Genomic DNA, 22,166 nt, shown 5'->3' with positions numbered 1-22,166 from the left:
TTCATTTCCTATACGGGAGGCCTCCAATGACCAAATGATATTGATTGGAAAATAACTTAATCAAATTTGTTTGCTACAATGCACATGTAGCCATTTAAACTGTAGTGGCTATATAACAATGCAGTTGTGGATCTAGGAGAAGCTGGCCCAGGCCCAGGCCCCTGCTTAATATTTAAGCCAAACAGAAGAACTGTTTTGGAGAGTGGGCCCTTCACTTTCACTGTACCTTAAGGGCTTAATGAGCAAGCTCCTTACTTATTGAAGGTCTGGATCTGCTACTGTGTTTTGTATGTCCTGATACTGTAGTCCAGACTTGAAGAATTTACTATAACCAGACCTACTGTGCCAAATTTTGTAGATTTTGGGGTTTAATTCAGTTTTAGAATGAATTGAAAATGTATTGACTTCACTCTTTGAAAGTAAACAAACTTCCATTTTATGTAAGGCGCTTATTTAAAAGTAGATTATTAATGATTGCGATTTTCATTTTTCTTATATCCTTCATGCTTTTCTCCTACACAGAACGCATTTATTGTGGCTCTTATGTGCGGAAGGAAGGCAGCATTAATAGGCACATCATGTGATAAACATATTGTTTGCCAAAAGCTAAGTGCTAGGCTTACGCCTACTCAGGTTGATTAATACCTGGTTCTTCACAAGGTTGAAAAGGGGGGGGGGGGGGGGGGGGAGGGTGTTGCAGTGGAAACTATTCTCAAGATACCCCATGACTACTAGTTGAAAGCTGGTATAACCAAAATATTTTAAAAATTCTTAATATCTAGATCAATTGTCCAACCATGCCCTTTTTTGTCAGACACACTGACTTAAAATTCCCCCCATTTACTTACTGGGCAAAAGTTTGTCCTCTTCCGATTTCAGTAGTACTGAACATTCAGACTAAGATAATGCTTTTTAACATATTTCTGCTGCTCAAAACTACTAATTACAGGAAAACTGGCACTTCCTCAGTGAATGCAAATTTTATTTTACTGCTTTGACCCATTTTCAGTGGATTTTGTAGACAAATGTGACCTCTCACGCGAAAACGTACACTAACGGCTTTCTGTTCAATGGGTGAAACGCACGGCTGTCGAACGGATAAGAAATGGCCCACGAAGCCGTTTGAAACGGATAAAACCGAACGGCTGAACGGCTGATAATTTATTCCGAATGGATTGGTATGACGGCTGAACGACTGGCGAAAAATTTTGAACGGATGGTAATCACGTCTGAACGGCTAAAAAAAATTTCGAATCGTAGACCTGAACGGCTGAACGGCAGGAGTAAAATTTCGAACGGATGGTCCTGAACGGCTGAATGGCTCGTCAAAAGTTTCGAACGGATGGTAATTATGGCTGAACAGCTAAAAAAAATTGCGACCGGTAGACCTGAACGGCTGAACGGAACGAGTAAAAATTTAACATTATTTCAAACGGATGGTCCTGAACAGCTAGAGTAAAATTTCGAATGGATGATCATGCACGGGAGAAGGGATTGCCATGACTGGCTGCGAATGGAACTAACGGATAACCATTAACTGTAGAACGGCTCATGTTTTAGCAATAATTATTTATATATTGTTTCAAACGGATTGTTAATGACTGGCTGCGAACAAAACAGACCAAAGATTAATGCTTATTACTTTTGCTACACAAACCGCTCGCTAAACGCTCACCTTTACAGCGAAAAATGCCCTTTAAAATACCGCCAAATGCAAAGATTACTCGTCAACGCGTTGCCTGACGGTCGTGGTTGATTGCCGAAAACATGCCACCCAGTCCATTGTTTACTAAAATTAAAATACATACTCATTTAATACTGCTATTCAAGTTTTTTTTCCTTCTACTTCTGGCAGCTTCACTCGTTATCACAATGCTAACCCACACTGACTTTTTTAGACTTTCAAACAGTTTTTAAAATCAAAGAAACTGCAAGGATACATTGTTGTTGCTCATTCAAGCATGACTCTAAGATGCTCTGCGAAAACTGGCCAAAATTTGCATAGAGTTCTAAACAGCCGTGACAGGTAACGCAACATGATTACAACAGCCAATCCGTATCAATCACTTGGACATGTGGGCGCATTGTCGTGACAACTACACTGTAAACTTGCGTGCAACTCGTATTCGCAAATATTATCAAACTCTAAGGAAAGACCATGGCGGAATGCAAGTTAGCTGATAACTTACTTGACAGCGAGGAAATCGTAGAAAAAGTTAAGAAGTTTCTAAAAGAAGGATGCGGTTGTTCTCAGGGTGTGAAAGGTGGCCACTGTTCTCAGCAATTTCAGAAAGAAGTAGTGCTGTGTAATCTAACCAACTGCCTGGAGTTATCACATGGAGAGCTCGACCTCGTCATACTAGCGAACATCCAAGCGCTCACGATGATCGATGTCATTGGGGAAAAAAGAAAGCCAAGTGCGCACTGCAATTTTCTTTACCTGAACCGTCCGACCTGTAAAGAAATGTTCTTAAACACTTATGGCATAAGCTACTCAAGGTTTCGCAGATTAAAAGAACACTATGAAGAACACGGAATCTGTCAAAGGGTACATGGAAACCGCAAGAGGCTACCTCACAACACGTTGCCACAAACCGTTACCGAGGACGTCAAGAACTTCCTTACCAACTACGTTGAAGAAAATGCTGTCCTCCTACCCGGCAGAATCCCAGGATTCAAAAAAGATGACATCCGTCTGCTCTCGTCGTCAGACACGAAAATGAGCGTGTGGCGCGCGTTTAAAGGAACATGTGATGAAACGGGAAAACAAGCTGTTTGCTACACCAAATTTTTAAAATTATGGGAACAGTTTCATCCTAGTGTTGTCGTCGCCAAGCCTATGACAGACTTGTGCCTTACTTGCCAGCAAAACACATCAAAACTTGTGCGTTCTGCGAACCTTCCAGATCGGGAGAAGTCCGAGTGCGTCTTGGCACAGCAAGAACAATTAGACTGTGTACAGTCAGAGAGAGATTTCTACAGGAACGCTTGTGCGGAGGCTAAAACCAACTTTGAGCAATATAAAGAGGCAATCGAGTTGGATGATCTACACAATGCACGTTCCCTTGACACAACCATCCACTACTCATTTGACTTTGCCCAGCAGGTTCACATCCCCAGTAACCCGATGCAGCCAGGCCCAATCTAGTTTAAAACACCACAGAAATGCGGAATTTTTGGCGTCATGTGCGAAGCGATCCCTCGCCAAGTTAACTATTTAATTGACTAAGCAAGTGACGTTGGTAAAGGGGCAAACACTACAATAAGCTTTGTTCATCATGACTTTCACAACCATGGTCTTGGCGAAACTCATGTTAAACTTCATGCTGACAACTGTTCCGGACAGAATAAGAACAATTTCTTCCTTTGGTACCTGGCATGGAGAACAATACATCAACTTCATGACTCAATCTGCTATTCTTTTTTAAATGCTGGTCACACAAAGTTTGGTCCCGATCGTTGCTTTGGAATCATCAAGAGATCATACAAAGTTAGTTACGTTTCTTCTCTCTACAAACTTGCCCAGATGGATGAGCTGTCCAGCATTGTTGGAGTAAACAAAGCCCAGCTTGTTAGGACACACGATGGGAAGGTCATTGTGCTGGTTTATAATTGGTCAGCGTTCTTGCAACAATACTTCGTCAAGGTTCCAAACATCAAAAAGTTCCACCATTTCAGATTTTCTTAAGAAGAACCTGGGAAACTTTATTTTAAACTGTACAGCTCATCTCCTGAACAATCTCTGCAACTCCTGAAGAACTCCGCCATTCTGCCACCCGCCATGCTTCCAGCCAAGGTCAATTCCCAAGGATTATCCGAAGAACGAAAGCAGTATCTGTACCGAGAGATCCGTCAGATCTGCAAGCCTGAAATGGAAGATCTGGTTGCCCTGGCGCCTTGAAAACAAAACAGTTCTTTTAAGAACTCCCGCCCTGCCTTGCACCTCGCAGGGAAAAATCCTGCAGGTCGAGCGTTCAACATTGCACTCAGCAGGTAGCACAAAAAACGGCTCCTTTAGGAGCCACCACATGCAATAAAAGTCATGACCAGCACTGAGTTTACAACGTTTACCCAATATGCCCAAATAATATACTCGAACGTCGATCAAAACGCGCGCGAAAAGCTTTATTTCTATTTTGGTTTTTCGTAGACTAGTAGCAGCCCGTCTTTTTCTTAGTCCAGCGAAGAGCCTTTACACTCTATCTATTATTATTATGAACTATCACGTCAAATTTCAACACGTCCAAACTGCATGATACTTAGTCAAATCTGATGATGGTGAATAATAGTTCAAACGTGCGTGATAGTTGAAACTATCATATTGATAGTTGAAACTATCATATCAACTATTGCGACCGTTTGACCGGGCCTTAAGCGATTCAAAACAGCGTCTATTTATCGCTCCGCTAAGATCTTTTTTTCGCTGACAAATAGCATTGCTGTTTCTCGGTTCAGGCTTTTTAATACTGCATCCAAACAAATGTTTTACCATCGACTCTAATCAAATTAAATCGAGCTACAAATGAAAAAACTGAATTAAAAGCAATTACAAAACAATGTTTGCAAGCGGCATAAAAAAAAACTGTCCAAGTAATCGCAAAGAGTTGCGCTGAAAAACAAATTACAAGCGTGAGCTGTTGGCGTTTTGTCGCCTAGAAAAAAAAAAAATTACCGGTTAGTGCATCTCTTTTCCCAATAGACAGTTTAAAACTAATTGTCGTTTGTCGGTCCACGCCTTACATCCTTATATTGGTTTCAAACCCATGTTTCACCAGCGATTCTGTTTTGAGATAAAATTAAATCGAGTAGCAAACTGGCATTACAAACTCATGTTTGCAAGCAGCAATAAAGTAACTGTCTGAATTTGCATATTCCAGTGGCCAGAACTACTACGTCATAAATAGCCTGCGAGCAGGCTACATCATAAACAAATCGCATACATAAACTCAAAAATCACAAGCGCAAGCTGTTGATGTTTTGGTGGGGCGAGCAAAGAATATATATTAAGTTTTGATCAGCACATTTCAAAATAATTTTACTGACAAGTACATTACCGGACGAATGTAAGTTTGTCTAATTGTTGGTAACTATTGAAAGTTACCGCTGGCAAACCCCAAGGGATACATAGACGTGTCCCCGAGTCCCAGACATCAACCAAAAGCACCTGTAAACAACTTGTCAGTCAATACGTTGTTTTACAGCTTGACTCGCGTTAAAATATTAAGCGTTCAGTTTTGCATCTTTTGTCTGAGGAAAATTAATAATGAGGCACGAGAAAATAATAGTCTTTCAATGACAAGAGTCTAGAAGATAAATGAGTAGCGCAACAAAAAAGCATGAAAGGAAAGGATAAACCTCTTCGCCGGCGACAATGACAGGACAGTTTACATGGAGAGATAATACCACCATCAAATTACGATACTCAGTTTTGAACAAACAACTATTTTAATAAATGAACAGATAGGCATACAAAAGGATTTTAAAAAAAGCATTTTTTTTCGAGTCTACAGTTTCTAGTTTACATAAAAGTTATAATGAACGAACCGGAGTAACTTCTTTAGCTATATGCTTGCGGGTGGCACGGCACTTTGAATTAATTTTTCCTTTAATGCATCTCCATGCTTTATCTTTTCCTTCCATTGTGTTCACGTGAAACTTACTAAACACCAATACTTTAAGTGATTTCAGTTTGTTGCTGTCAAGGCAGTGTTTCTCATGGGTGCCATCTGTGTAACTTGTCGCTAGTTCTTCCTTACTGAAGAAAGATGGTGGTAACTTAAGTGCACACAAGTGTCGTTCCCTTTCTTTCGTGAGGGTCTCCTGGACTGCTCTTATTTTTGATGGCGTAACACATGTACCAATGAGCTCTTCGCCGACCTCATGTGGAGTACTTGCTGACGCGCCTTCCCAGTCTAGATTGGTCTCGGCTAATTGGTCTTCCTCGGAGCGAAGTCTACTCAGGGTGTCTGTGTTAATTGTCGTCAGGTCAGGGTCTTGGTTCAGGTCTACTGAGCTTTCAATTTCGTCCATCACGGGAGTCTCATTGACACATGCGGAGTTAACAGTGGAATCAAGTTGCTGAATAAAAGAGAAAAACACCCGTGTTATTTCGTTTGCTCACGTCTGCTTAAAATATGAGTGACTTTCACACATAGGTCACTGTCTACCATGTTCAATTATTAAGGAATCAGGGGAAAACATCTTCTGTTTGGAAGTTTGGGAGAACAAGAAAGGCTTTGGGAACACGAACCAATAGGCGAGTGTTTCCACAAATTTTTCGAGTTCTCTTGAACTTTCACGAGACTTTCTATTTAACAAGTAGATGGCGAGCTCGAGGTTTCCATCAGCTGATATCGAATTTGAGTATCAAAGTCGATAGAAACAGAAAGTGACTAAAACTCCATAGAGACACGGAAAATATGTTTTCTATTTCTTCAGCGAACATCACGAGGAAAAAATTAAAATCACTCATTTATTTTGATCATTAATAGTGACATTGATAGTGTTGTTGATAGGTCATGTTTAATTGGCTACAAGGTTACGCTAAAACAATGAGACGGGTCACTCTCAGTTTCTATCATTCACTCGTGCTTCTGTATCACATTGCAATCGAAGTATCCCGGCCCATGGGGGTACTCCCATAAATTTCGGATAGGTGTGTGCCACCCAGCTTCTTAAGGTGGTACTGGAGGCTAAATTGGTGATTTTTTGCACTTTTTACTTTGAAAGAAACATTAGAAATATTAACCCCAAGAGAATGTAATTTTCAGCGCTAAAGCAGAATTGTATCTAGATTGTAAAAAAATTTTTAGTTCTTCGAAATAATTAAAGGAATTCGTGGAATTTAAGGAATTTAAGGGGGTGGTGTGATTGTCCTTTTTTAAGGAATCGGCCACCACTGAAAGGGGATTTCACTGTTTGCAATAAAAATTGGCCCAAAGATATAGCATGCAAAGATACAAATTTTCACCGAAGTGCGTCACTGGAAAGCAAAAAGGAAAAATTTTAGGATAAATAACATAAACTCTTATTTAGATGAAGTTTGTCACCTTGTCCTGTCCTTGATGTCTCGAGAAATATGACACACTCTGGCGAAAACTTTCGTTAACACATCTAGTTTCTTTCCTCCAAATTTCACATCCTTCTGATTTATCGTTCAAATGAATTCACATTTACTGCGTACTAATATGGAAAATTAAAGCAAATTTTCCCGGCAAAATCGACCATAACTTGAAGAAATTGACCGCAGTCTTTCTATTTCTTTCTCACACACTGGCGGCCATGTTGTTGATGCCTGCAATACCAGTTTCCAGCGGAAAAACACAGGAAAATTGTCCCAAATTTGGTTCTTATGCCCTTTTTCGTGACACCATTCTTCCCGCGAAACCAATCATAAACGCGATTATAAACCAATGACGCCATTGCATGGCAACGCCACCTCGTCCGACCGCAAAGGGATCAAATCGCCGTTGGGTTGACAGCTCTTTCGAGCTCAATTTTGCGCTGCTAAGTTATTACGAAGACGACGTTTTATATGGCTGCTAGTGAAGGAAAACAAAGTAATTTGAATAATTTTCGCGGCACTGGTGCTTCCTCGAGAATTTCGCTTGATTTTGACAAGCTTCGGAACGCTGGGTGGAGGATTACAGAGCGTTAAGACTCATCCCAACGGACACATTACAAGTATGTATCACCAGAGGGACGAACTCAAAAGGGTGCAAAAGACGTGAAAAAACAGCTCCGTGACGAGGATACACTGACTGAATTCTTGAAGGACGAAGGATCCCAAGAAGAGGAGAGCAAAAATAAATCAGAAGACGCCGATGTGCCAACATCAAGCCACTGAATTCCAAGCCGCTCGCAAGCGTTTGATGAGGACTCAGACTACGAGCCACCGGATAAAGTAAAAGCTTGCGAAAGCAGTGTGAAGCAGTGAGTATTTCTGTATTTCTGTAAGATAAGGTTCTCATGTTATTTGTATTTCTTCCTAATTTTTTTTTTGTTACTTGTTGCAATTTTCACAAGTTTGTGGTGGACATCACAAAGCAGTTTTTGGCTTTAAAACGTGTAATTTATGTGCATATCAAGTGCGTTCTCGTAAGATGTAGTTGTCTCCAGTTTTCAGTTTTTGTTTTTCATTTCGTTGCAGGATCGAAGTCCCTGAAGGACTGTTTGTTGGCACAACTTCCAGCGTAGTCACTCTTGTTGAGAAGTTCAATAAGTATTTCAAATGCCCATCAAACAAAGGAAGGTGTAAAGGTATGTAAGCTTTTTGTGATTGTTGGTAGAAACTTGTGTTACAGGAATCTGTAACAGCGAACAAGTGACTTTTCCTTTTTAAAACTGTTTGTATCCCCGTTTTATAACTGGTTTGAAATAACTGCCTGGCAAAGAAACGTTTTATCTTGTTTTCCATTTAAAAGAGAATGGTACTTTGTTTCGAATGATTGGTATTCATAAAAGTATAGACCGATTTAGCTTGGTGTGTTTGTTGACCCATTTCAGACCACATAATGTTCCATAGAGAATTGGTCCTTTATCTGTCTAAAAAATATTTATTCATATAATCCTGAGCATGATAACATTTGAAAGAAACTATTCCCCAGAGTAACATCTTATGGTCTGAAATGGGCAACAGACAAACCAAGTAAAAAAGGTCTATTGGCTTCTGTGGTAAGCATAAAGTCAAGTATCTTCTTGCGATCCCCTCCCCCTGACAAGGGGGGGGGGGGGGTCTGTGCTATTGGTCTCCCTCTGTCTCATAATGCCTTCTGTCGCTGTTTCAAAGTTCGCTTGTTTTGTATCTTCTTACAAATATACTGAATTCAATGCCTGTTTTGATTAGTTATTACAAATGAGCTGCACATCTTACATCATGGAGAATTTGTTTTCTATGTTTTGTCCAATTGGTGGACAGTTTTGAAATCGAGGACCACTTTATTTATCTCAATTCGGCAAGTGAAGGCATAGAAAAAAACTTAAGCCAAAAGTATTTTTGTTTTTACCACGTTCCATCTTCATCTGTGATCTATAACTGAACAGATGCATGGCAACATAGATAGTCGCCACTATTTTACCAGAATTTACCCTGGCAGAGCCTCACTTGTGCGAGAAACACAAGCAAAAGAACAAGGTACATCGTTGTGCTTTATTGTGTTTGCTTATTTCACTAGTAGGGACCAATGCAAAGTAACCCTGAACTAAAATAATCTCAAATAATCCTATCTGCAAGGATTCCTCTGCCATTTTTGCTGTATATCATTAGATTGCCTGGGAAGTTCTGTTGCTGCCCTTACATAAAGCTTATTTTATGGCTAATTGCAGAAGGGGAATCAATTAGTGTTATGTTTGTTGCACAACACTCACAAACATAATTGCATTATAATATTGGGAAGTGTGCCTGTAAAGTAAATAGGACTAAGATTTATTTTTGTTTCTCTTTAAGGGGAACTTGTGCTAGTTGCCACAGAAAAGAAAGGACTAGGAGGGGCAATAAAGTTTTTGATCAGGTGCAATGGATGCTGGGTGGAAGAGATACCTTTTCAGAGCAGCCAACTAGCCACTGAATCCAGACGCCAGATAGTGTCCTTAGCCCTATCTTTAGCCTTTTTCATTAGTGGGCAAGGGTATGCCTCATACCGTAAAACTCTGGGTAAGGGTTTAGGGTTGGGGATTGTGTCTGAGAAACCCTATCTACAAATTGTGGGCTTAGCACTACCTCATATAAAAGAAATCCTTGATGAGATGTGTGAGGAAGCAAAAGCGCAGATGCGTAACATCTCAGATGACACATTGGGAAGCTGGGGGAGGGCTGTCACAACCTGTGATGGTTGTTGGCAGATAAGAGGGCATTTTAGCCAAAATTGTACTTTTATTATAAAAAATTATTTGACTGGTGCTCTGTTGTATTATGGACACCTTTCCATGCGGGGTGCTGATAACATCAGCACTGAGGAACTGTGGCAGGGGACAGCAAAGGCTGCAGAGGGTCACTTGGCCCAGATTTTATGGGCCAAGGCCAAGGAAGAGGGAATTAAAGTGGAGGTGAATTGGCAGGATGCTGATTCGTCCTCTGCTAAGGGTTTTCGTTATTCCTTTGCAAACGAACAGGAATCAAAAGTTATGTTATGTGGTGGGCATGTGGGGAGGGCGCATGGGAAGAAGCTCCAGGAGCTTCAGGGAAAGGGTTCATTTTCAAAAGCCTTTATTGACTTACACAAACAGCAGTTCCCCCAAATTGAGTCAGTAAAATGTGTTTGTCTCGGGAAAAAACATACCTATGTGTCCACGCGGAGCAAGCCAGCTTGTGGTTGCATTGGGCCTGCCTTTATACAAAGTGCAAAAAGAAACCACTACTGTGCCCTTGTGCATGCTGGGAGGGACCCGGGTGTGTAAAGAGAAACAATGCTTGCGCTGGGAAAGTACCATTGTCGCGACATCCACCAGAGGGAGGGTGGTTCCTGCTCCTTCCACCCATTACTTAAGTGTTCTTGCAAAGGGTGCAAAAGTGACATCGAAGGGTTTGTGGAAGAACTTAAATGTCCTGGGGAACCTTATCATTCCACAAATGTTCTTAAATGTGAATTCCATGCCTTAGCATACGAGATCGAATGCAGCCAAAGGGCAAAAGAGGCAGAAATGGTAATTGATCCTGGGTTGGGAAAGGGCCATTCCAACCTCCCCGAGTCCACATTTAGCGTCCTAACTAAATTTATGGCTAAGGACATAAATCTACATCGAGAGCATTATCAAGCATCGACAAACTTGGGACTTATTCAGGCATGTATGACCTGGTGTTACCAAGCAAGAGGCCCTCAATACCATTGGATTATGGACCTGTATACAAGAATGGGGTTACCCGTTCTGGATGGAATCAGACAAATGGTATGTTAATTTTATGTGCAATTCTTGTTGATATCAATAGTCAGAATTTCCTGTCACCCCAAACCTATAATTTTACCCTCCCTCGCTCTTGCCAGCAAAAAAGAGCAATAAATAGTGGTTAGGTGGGCGGGCGGGGGAGGGGGGGATTTTGGAATTATTTTTTGAACTAGACAATAGAGACAGGCCGTAAACATCTTTTGAAATACGTCCTATTGCAGTGAGTCAGGACAGTCCTGTCATGTGAATTAGGCAGAATTCCACTTTATACTCTCATTTGTTATAAATCATTGGTGTTCCATCTTTACAAATATTTCCGTTTATTTTCCAGTGTGAAGCTGACACGGAAGATAGAAAGAAAAGGCTAGACAGAAAGAGGACAGAAGCTGGTAAAAGGAAGAGGGTTCAACAACAAATCAAGAGGACAGAGGAACAGGCACTAAGGTATTGTGTTTGGCAAACCTCATCTTCATGGATTTCCTCGAATAATAGCTAGGGGCAAAAATAATTTTTAATCACTTCAAAAGGGGGCGATTATTAGAAGGAGGTGATTATTTTAGATCTTGCTCGCTGGAAATTGTTCCCTTTACCTTTTTATTTTATATTGGGAGCTTTCAATCAATGAGTTGTGTCCCATCTGGCTACTCAGTGCTATTCTCTGATTTTACCATGGTAGAGTTAAACAAGGAGGAAGGAAAGGGGAGGCGATAATTCAAGGGAAACGATTATTCCATATATTTACTCTCAGAAGGGTAAAGCTACATGTGTTTGAGAAAATAGTAATACAGTACTTGTTTTGCTGTAAACACGTTCTCCTTATTCATATGGTTAGGCAAATAAGGCTATACCTTACATTGTGTACTTTTATCTTAGGAAGAAATATGTACAAAGACTGCAGATACGTCACTCTTATGGAGACGACCCTGACGATGATCAAGTGAGTGAGGACATTGCCACAGAAGTAACACAAGCAGCCTTGGTCAATAGGACAGCACCCTCCGCACCAGTGTTAGAGCCTGTTCCTGCCCCCGCTGGAGCCGAAGTTGATGTTGGTGGCAAGAAATGCAAGTGGTGTGGTAGTACCACCCACCAGCGAAAAAGCCACAAAGACTGTCCTTTTGATAATTCTAAGAGTTAAGGCCAAGCTTTATATATATTCTGTTAAGTTGAATTCTTTCCATGACAGACACTGTTTCCTACTAAGTCAGTGTCCAACTTAGGAAAAATGGACTGAACTTACTTTCCTGTGGATTGTTTTACTGTCTAGGAGACAAATTGTGTTCTCCATCACAATATTGAATAGTTATTAATTTTCACAATTTTAATCACAATTTTGATTATCCCTGCATGTAGATAATGCAAATATATGTTGTTAGGTGAAATTAGTAAAAGTAACATCAGGCTGTCAGTCTTTGCCAAAGTACATCCCTGACTGTATTCCCACTAGCATGCAAAATGAATCAGTACAACTTTTTGAAACAAAAACAAAAATTATTGCATGTTTGCTTTATTGTAAAAAAAGGTGATTATTTACACACGCAAATGAAAAAAATTCTACAATATTCCAACTGAACAGGGAGATTGATTGACATGCAAATAAAAATAAATCTTGTATTGAACAACTTATTTTTCACAAATTATATCAGCTGATAAAAAAATATTGTAATAAATAAATAAATAAGTAATTTTACAATCCATAGTATCGAACAAAAAAGTATGCAAAAATTTATTCATGTGTAAATAAAATCTGCTTAGTACATGTATGTAATCAGTTCTTTTTCTTGGTTTTGGTTTGGCTTGTGCCTGGCCATTTAGCATCAAAAAATTCCTTCATGGACACATGGTACACCTAGAGAGAACAGAGAAAAAAAGTGTTAAGTTCAATCTTCCAAGAAATATGCTGTAATTCTGAGAAAATTGTGAACTATCACTGAGATTGAAACTGACCACCCCCCCCCCCCAGCCTTCTCCCTTCACCCCCCGGCAAAAGCAGGCAGCCCCGGCATTATTTCATTTTTTTTTTACACGTTTTGTCAATATATTTTCAAATATTTTGTTTAGAGCATTAGGGTGGGTGATTACTCAAGGAAATACGGTGATTTTAGGTTAGTTTCCGACAAAAGGCTTTGCAGCAAACCTAATTAATTTCAAGAATGAATAACTACATACCGCAGGCCCTTGCGGATCTGGGTAGTCGCCCAGCTCTCCACCTATAACTTCCCTCACAGCAGTCTTGATGTTCAGAGGGTAAACATAGGTGGGGAGTGACTTTCCCTGAAAAGCACCTCTTCCCACGCCATTGCCAAACTAGTAGAGATATAAAGAAGAGCAATTAGACACTCCAAATTATAAACAATTTTTTCTTGCACACGCAAGTAGCGACGCAAAGAAAACTTCCCAAGATCAGTTGTTGTGTGATTGATTCCCAATGCATTGTAAACCCATGCGTGTGAGAGTAACCAAGAGGTAACATACGGTCGTACGTAGGTTTACTCGCTGTTGAAGAAAGAAAGCTAACCATCCGTAAAGTAAACTGCCTGGGTTGGCAAAAAACGGATCATACAAGCGACTCGCAATTATTCAAAGTGAAACCGACGAAACACGTGGATACATAGAGAGGTCGACAACCACGTGTTATTCGTACTCGTGAAGATCTAAACCACGAGATGCAAAATGGCTCGAACTAATTGTCAACTGTGTTGCATTTGAGGTAAGGCAAAAGAAAGGTCATACAATAACACTCACCCAAAGAATCCCAAAAAACCGGCGAAAAAGTCTGTGCCGGCAGTCTTCACGACTCTCCCCCTTCTGTGGCTGGATTCGCCGCAAAATGTTAGCTAATCCGGGTGGTGTGCCGGCGAAACTAAAGGAACAATAGCATCAATGTTAGTAGAATTGAATACAGCTGAAAGATGGTCGTAAAAACATAAAATATTATGAAAGAAATTATCATTTACCCGTCATCGCGAAACGCTCGGTCAAGGCGCTGAAGAGCTTCTTCCATGTTGACAGACTGGTGCGAAAGAGGAATTTATTTTGCGAACGTAGAGGTTCTATGTTCTCTTCTGTCAATGAAAGTTTCATCTTTCAGTTTGCACATGTACTTATTAACAGATCTGTCAATGCAACACTTTAATTAGACAAATGAAACCTCGTCCAGCACAGTATGCCCTCGTCGTTTTTCCCGCAAAAGGACCCTTGGAAACGAAACTTCGTTCGTTTATATTTCGGAAACGCGTTGCTTCTCAGACCCTAAATTTTGCATGCAGGTTTCTTTATAAGTGCTCTACAAAATCACAAATTCTTAGAGGAATCCGAAAGATCGACCTTAGCCTCCAGTACCACCTTAAGGTTACCCTATACCTTCAGAGGAGTCTCCCATTTAAGCGATGTAGCGCGTCCAGTTTAAACTGTTGATCTCTAAACCCCTTTATCAAATTACAGCTTATAGAGCTGGCTATCGAACTATACCAAGAATTTTGAAATAAAATTAATTGTCGAATTTTTCATGACCTCTAAATGCGAGCGTCCGAATCACCTTTTTAAATTTTTAAAGCTACAAGTCAAAGCGAATTATGTTTTTCGCTTAAAGAATCCAGTGGTGAATTCCTTGTCATCGTAGAACAGTAAGTCTGCATTTCTTTGTTTCTCAGTTTTAAGGGACCCAAACTGGAACGGTGTCTTAGCGTTATATCTGCTTACCTCTAAGACAGATTACTACCGTACTTGGGCTACCTTCCGGGTACGCATCTGTTATCATTTTCCTGGTGGCATGTAATGGCTGCGTACGCCGTTGAGGGTTTGAATTAGGTTGTTATTCATTAACCTTCCGAGTTAATGCATCTGTTATTATTTGCTGTTGGTATTTCAGATGCACTGACGTCATTGAGGGTTTATTTATATGGTATTTTCTATGTACTACAATGTAATCCCTTCTTCCATATGTTTTATAGCAACAGCATCATTCTTTCTTGTGCTACGCTTGCAACATTTGAAAGCAAGCTTAATTATCCTGCACTGAATTGCGTAGGTCCGCATAGAGTATTTATATTGCAAATTGCATTAGTTTATTATCTTGTTGTCGATACCAGTGGCTTTGCAAGATTAGCAGATAGAGCAGTGCTGGGGGATACGTTAGTACTGTTAAACATACTTCAAAAATAATTTATAAAAGCATTCAAATTTCTGAACAGACTCTTCCAGCACTGTTTTTATTGCATGGTTACTGGAATACGAGTATCTTTATAGGTTTCCTTTCTAGCACTTGTTAGTCATTGCTCAGTGAGAACGTAGTCAATGTATTGGAGTTCAAGAATAAGAAAGAAAACGTTGTCTAGTCTTCTAGGTGGACTATACTCTTGCTGAGCAATGGCATTGGCATGTAGTACAAAGTTTTGCTGTATAGAAACTCGTCTTTACTAGTTCAGGAACTTCCTTTATTCTGCAACCGACAACTCAGACAGCCCTCCTGTTACTTGTTAGCATTCAAATGTCGTCGGGTTGGTCTCCAGAAGACGCCAACACCTTCTGGTCTGCACGTCCCTCCGAAAGCTTGCTCTAACATCCTGTGAGTGAGAGACGTCGCACTTAACTCGACGATCGCAAACATGAACGTGCTGTCACGCTGGAAAACCGTCGGCAAACCTTTTATCGCCAGCATCATCTCGAAGAAGCAGATGGCGACAGCATTATACAAACGCGAGAGGCGCAGGACCTGGCATTTTGGGTGCAGCATCAAAGCTTGACTTACTGTACAAAATGCTTGAAGCTGGATCCTAGGAAGTTACCACAGTCTTTCCCTCTGAAAACAGCAACTCGTCCTGATGCTTCTTGCAAGTGCGGCAACTCCACCTACTGTGTGCCCACTGCAGACGACATCCCTCTGTTTCTTCGGAGACTTACTGCTGAGGATCAGCGTATCCTTTCGCCTTTCAACATACACTCCGGCGACTACATATGTAAGTTCAATAGTTACAGGCAGCGCACTGGTCCATTCCATGTCAGTTGGTGCCAACGTCTTGTTGAAAAGAAGATTGCAGACTTGGACAATCCTGTTCGACGACACAATCTCTTCCAAGTGTACGAGTGGTTGATGGGCAACCGCCAATCCAGCTACTCCATATTCGCACGGATGCATTCTGCCAACCACCAGATGCCATTCCTTTACGAGATCTTCTCTGCACCTCAGTACCGTGGCATTGAAAATGCACTGTGGCCATTATTGTAACATAAAACTGAAATGTGTGTAAGCGTTTTGGAAGGACAGGAAAATCGCGCCAGCAGCAAACTGTCATTCATGCACAAGGTGTTGTCTCCAGTGGTCGACTTCGCACTCAATTACGACATTTTGCAGTACCAATATGACAAATAGCTCTTCAAAACAATTACTGGTGCTGTGAATTCGTCTAAGGCTTCGGGCTGTTCTCTAAACCGTAGCCTAGAAAACAAATCTTTTTCTCGCACGTATTGGCAGCACCAGCATTTGTACCTAATTGATGTTGTACAACAGTTTGGTTTCCCTTCCTTCTTTATAACCATAAGTCAGTACGAGTGGACCTTTCCTTTTCCTCCGTTTGTTGAAGAAGTCCGCGCATTGTATGGCAAAGACGTGACGGACATCCCCATGCTAGAGACCCTGCACATCGCACACGTGTTGGAGCAGATTGCTCGAGGTTATCTAACAGGTGGCAGCAACAACCGCTGGAGAACGCACGTCTTTTCCAATACTAACGATCCAGGAGAGAAAAACCTGAAGACGTACTTCTAACGGTTCGAGTTCCAACAGCGCGGGACGCTACATCTCCACATGCTGGTTTGGGTGGACGACATCTCCGCTACGAGGGCTGATTTACTCCATGCATCCGTTCTGTGGGACAGCGCAGAAGATGCATTCCAGGTGGCCTCTACCCAGAAGTCCGACAAAAGCTGTCTTCAAGTTAACAATTATCCAGACGCCTTCAGTACCGATCCTCTGGGCCATACAACCATCAATTTCCTTCACACTGAAGATGATGCTGATCGTCACATACGGGCTTACATAACCACACTCCTAGGATCCTTGCAGTGTCGCACCGATGTTCAATTAGCAGATGGCAAGGAACTCCTGTTGAAATATGTCAGCTCCTATGTGACAAAGATGCACGAATCTGCAACCTCAGAGGGTCTGTACTGTACTGATGTCACTGGGTATCGGGCCGCAAACTCCTTCCTACGGACAGTGAAGCCCTTGGAACCGGAGATGGTGTTTAAGCTAAGCAACATCATCAAAGTCTGCTGGACACACAAGATGACCCTGCTGTTCCGTCCGCCCTTTCCTGGCCAAACCGACCACAACAAGGTCTCCCTAAAGTACCTGCAACGCCCAGCCTCGGAAGCAGACCAGTCTCTACTGCAGTAGTTGAGATGCCATCGTACAACATGTGCAAAACCGAAGCCCTATGATGTAGATAAGGTGCTGGTAGGAGTAAAGTACGTGTCAATTTTCAACCCAGTTTATTTCTACCAACATCTTACCATGAACTATCCCCACAATGACCCGAAGCAACTGCGCCATCCAGAGGAGGAGAGCATGCCGAAACTAATCCAGTTCTTCGCTCAGGCCATCTCTCTAGCTCCGGATCATTGGTCAACGGCAGAGCAGATAACATCTCGCTTTCACAGTGAAGGACATAAGAATTACTTTCTTAACACCATTGTCTCTTTCGTTATGTCTCTCTACGACATCTTACACCTCTGGAGGATTCGCGTTGTGGATGGCGAAGTGGGGCCCCTATCATCCCTCTCCATAAAGCGCCTTTACCCGTTATCTCCACTGCTGTCGGCTACTCTTGGTGACATCGTCAGCACACTGGAAAGCAGGAAAGAATCACAGGCGCACCATGTTGATACATCCTGGCAGAATTTTCGTGTTGTTCTCGGCAAACCTGGCACTGGTAAATGCCAAGTACTCATTCGTGCTATCACGCATGACATTCAGCAGGATATGTCAGTTTTGGTAGCAGCACCCGTGGCATTACTTGCTCAGGCGTACACGAAGATCTTTCAAGATGACATCGAGGCAGACACCCTGCACGGCGCCTTCAACATCCCCGTGGACGGTACCTGCAGCGATGACATCAATTATGCCCTGAACAAGTTCGACATGATTGGGTCGATGAGACCTCCATGATATCCACCAGTACGTTCGCCGTTATGGCAGCAACCTTTAATCGTCTTAACATCAGACCTGTGGCTATTTTCGCCGGGGACAAATGTCAGCAGCAGCCCCTGCAGACGGTAGATGGTCGTACGTCTACAACAACCTCGATTGACGTTGTATCAGCAATTTAGGATAACGGATCCCGACTATGCCAGGTTCCTCGACTGCATCCGTTACACTAGCCCAACCCAACAGCAGGTTGACGATATGCAGGAAGGTATTACCCTATGCCCAGCGGGAACACTTTCTGATGAAGAAATATGGCTTGCTTACAACCTGAAGACAAATGCAACCGTAATGAAAGTGTCTAGACGTGCAGCACAACGAGTTAACAATATTGTTGTGGATCACCTCTTTGCTCGTGTACGTCCCCTGTCAACTATTCCATGTGCATCCGTTGCTGACTTGGAACCCATATTTCCTCATCGAAACATGAAGGTCATCTTTACAGAAAATAGTGATAAGCAATCGCGTGTGGTCAACGGACAGGAAGCAACTATCCTCTCCTCGCAGAACAACACCATCATCCTGCGTTTACCTGAAGGCAACTACGTGTTTGTTTATCCTGTCACGACCATACTGTTACGTACTACCCCTTCACACCAGCGTATGCGCAAACCATCACTAAGTCACAGGGCCAGAACATCAAACATCTTGTGCTGTGGCTAGATAGTCCTATTGTCCCTGCTGGTACGGGGTACGTAGGACTGTCCAGAATACATACGAAGGCTGCATTGTCAATATTGCAACCCATCGATGCTTGTCAGCTGGTTCCAGTGACCCTGTGACTTCCTGTTTCTTGTATGCGTTTCACCTGACTACAAGCAGCGACTTCTGTGAAGATTTCAACTGTTCTTTTCGGAACAATTACTACCCTGGGCCGATTTCAAGTGTTCTCTTCAGAATAATCGCTCTTGTGCAGATTTAAACTGTTCTTGTCAGAACAACCCGTAATAAACCGTTAAACTGTTCTTTTCAGAACAACATGTATTCAGTTGTTCAACTGTTCTTTTAAGAACAACCTTGTATTCAACTTTTCTATGTAATTGTTATTTCTTTCTTGTATTTTCCTCCATTGCATGACCATTTAAGAAAGGTTCAGACGTAGCTCTGGTGTCGGATAACACGAGCTGAGGTAACCAACCCTTGGGGAGTGCGGTAAGGGAGCTACTTCTGATACCAATATTTGGAAATGCAATGGTCTAACACTTAATCTAACACTATTTCGACTCTCCGACAGTGCTACCTCGTCGTGGTGGGAGTCCCCAGTAACCTGTTGAATATGTACCTAATATGTCATAAGGCCACATAGCAACAATGGGTGAAACTAAAGGCACTGTACAACAAACAATCTCTCTGCTTCCTTGGGAAATCAGTAATGCAGCACTTCTCGGTATTACATCACATGCAGACAACTTCCACGACATCATAGGAGACCAGCCCGCTCGACAGAAACATTTCTATACACTGGTATTTCCATTACTAATGTACTTGATTTTTTGCAGTAATGTCTCAGTCGTCAAGTACGCGAACATATAAACCCAACTACAACAAACACTTTCGACGTAGTTTCCTGCTCAATTACGGCCAAGCCTTGTAAAACATGCCAGACGAGAAAATACTTGCCCGTTTAAAGGATTGGAACTGTAAGTGGCTGTCACGACCCAACATTGCAATCAGCGAAATGGCTAGTACTCTCAAAGACAACATGGAGCACGTGAGACGTCACCCAACACAGTTTACACCGACCACTTCGTAGACCAAGTGGAACAATTTATAGAGCCAATCATCCACTCTTTGCGAAGGTTGGACTATAAAGATCGTACGCTAACAGATGACGTCATTGAGGTCCTCAAAGCAATAAACGACAATCAGATGCCTTCAATGCTGCAGGGCCTGTTTTAATGATGTCTATACATGTCCTGCCATGAACTGCCTCCTGCACAACCCGGACGCCTTTGCGCAGCAGGCAGTAAGAACTGCAGAAACAGAGAACTTTAAAGCAGAGCCATCCTCCCAGAATATGATGCAGTATCTCATGGATGGGAAACTCATGCGCAGGCGCACCATCCAAAGATCAAACAACATATGGGACAGTAGTCTCTATGTCCGATCAGAGGATCAAAGGGAAGAAAACCCGGAGCGCCAATCACGCCCACGTAGGCGTGCAGAAACTAGTACCTCGTCGGCAAGCAGCACATGAGCTAGTTTCGAGGGAAGACGTCAGGCATCCACACATCGTAGACAGACCTTAATGCCTTACTGATCTACTCTGCAGCCATCACTCTCAGGCAGCGATATCTCGTCCATCTACACTGAAGAGAAGAGCGAAAATTTCTCCCAAGTGAGCTCAACCAGCACCAGCCGAGAACGGCTCTGAGCAAATTCAAGACAAATCCGAAAACCCGGCAGTTGGGTTCCTGCTAGACCAAAACTAACAAGACTACGTCAACAGCAATACGAAAGTGACCAAAGTTACAAGGAGGAAGACATAACTGAAGACAAAGCTGAAGAAATGGAAGAGGAACCAGAAAATGAAGAACGAAAACACAAAAAGAAGAACAAGAAGAAGCACCGACGGCAGGAAACGCCGCCTAGTACTTACGAAATGGGGGAAGATCAGGAACAGAAACCCAAGAAGAAGAAAAAGCAGAACAAGAATGCTTTCTTGGAAGACTTGGCGAATGACTAATTCGATGTCCACAAAAAGTTGCCAACAATTAAGAATAAGTAAGAAAAACATTAGCCTATTTTCCAAACATGCTACAAAGAAAATACTTTTCACGTATGCATATCCGTTGATTTTCTTGTCTTCAGTAGGCAACTAGTCATTAAACTTTGTTATAAAATGAAACTGCAATGTATGGTCTACATTCTTGGGAAATTCTTTCAATCAGGAATATTTCACATTGTAACACATATTGGTTACAGAGTGGATATTACAGATAAGAGAGTGAATCTGCAAAAATTCGGCTTCGGAACTTCGGAAAGGCGTACATGATCAGGGGGAAATCAAAATTAGTTATTGTTGCTAGCGATGTGTTTTGTAAAAAGGTAAAAGGGTTCTAATAGCCTTTAAAGCTGGTGATCGGTGTGGGATCAGCTAGAAAGGGTGGTCAGGGGTGGGTTGAAAGCGAGAAACCCCTATGGTCAAACAAGCTGCACGTTTTACAATTTGGTCAGCGCTTTTTTAAGCCAACACTCAAGTCTATCGATAGTCTGTAAAGAGAAACGTTGTCTTTTAGTAATGGTAACTATTCTGAAACATCCAAAACGTCTGAAATCGGGTTTTCTCATTCCTCTAACTCAACGACGATTTGTTGTCAGATGCTTAGCTTTGGCCTATAGCTTAACCTTGAAACGTACTACAGGTCTGTGAAGTTTCATTGCTCTAGGGCAAATATCACGTGACTTATGCCTAGCTGAAAACCAATAAAATTGCAGTTTTGGGCCTCGGGAAGAAGTCCCCCTGGACTCCAGATTTCGTATTTCAGTTAGGTCTTGGCCTAAAACCGCTAAATTTCAAATTTGGTGTCAATTGGTTAAAACCGGGGGGGAAATACCGTGGGAAACGTGATTTCAAAGGTCCTCCTCACACCGTAAGGTCCTCCTCACAACATTAAATTTTTAATTCCCTTCTTTTTTACTCCAGAACTCCAAATTTTGCACTGTAGTTAGATCTTGGCATAAAACGGCTACATTTCAAATTTAGGCACTATTCGTCAAAACTGCGGGGGACTACCGTGGGAAACGTGATTTCAAAGGTCCTCCTCATTACATGAAATTTTCAATTTTTTTCCATTTCACTCCAGAAGTCCAAATTTTACACTGTAGTTAGATCTTGGCATAAAACGGCTACATTTCAAATTTGGGCACTATTCGTCAAAACCGGGGGAGACTACCTTGGGAAACGTGATTTCAAAGGTCCTCCTCACTACATGAAATTTTATATTTGTTTCCATTTCACTCCAGAAGTCCAAATTTTACACTGTAGTTAGATCTTGGCATAAAACGGCGACATTTCAAATTTGGGCACTATTCGTCAAAACCAGGGGGGACTACCGTGGGAAGCGTGATTTCAAAGGTC

The 22,166-nt window shown here is 41.9% G+C and overlaps 2 pseudogenes across 1 annotated transcript; both read left to right on the top strand.

Annotated features, from left to right (window-relative positions):
* The first annotated feature begins 2,158 nt into the window (after positions 1 to 2,158).
* LOC146465200 (uncharacterized) lies at positions 2,159 to 3,901 on the top strand (annotated as a pseudogene).
* Positions 3,902 to 7,035: 3,134 nt separating this feature from the next.
* On the top strand, positions 7,036 to 12,644 carry LOC146465199 (uncharacterized; annotated as a pseudogene). The gene is made up of 5 exons (XR_014868332.1): positions 7,036 to 7,040; positions 8,150 to 8,259; positions 9,446 to 10,884; positions 11,213 to 11,325; positions 11,755 to 12,644. The product of XR_014868332.1 is annotated as an uncharacterized LOC146465199 (transcript).
* The last annotated feature ends 9,522 nt before the right edge of the window (positions 12,645 to 22,166 follow it).

The sequence above is a fragment of the Pavona decussata genome, unplaced genomic scaffold, assembly GCF_977016875.1.
Source record: "Pavona decussata unplaced genomic scaffold, jaPavDecu1.1 SCAFFOLD_156, whole genome shotgun sequence".
Lineage (NCBI taxonomy): Eukaryota > Metazoa > Cnidaria > Anthozoa > Scleractinia > Agariciidae > Pavona > Pavona decussata.
The sequence above is the reverse complement of the archived record's forward strand: the minus strand, read 5'-3'. Positions and strand labels throughout refer to the sequence as shown.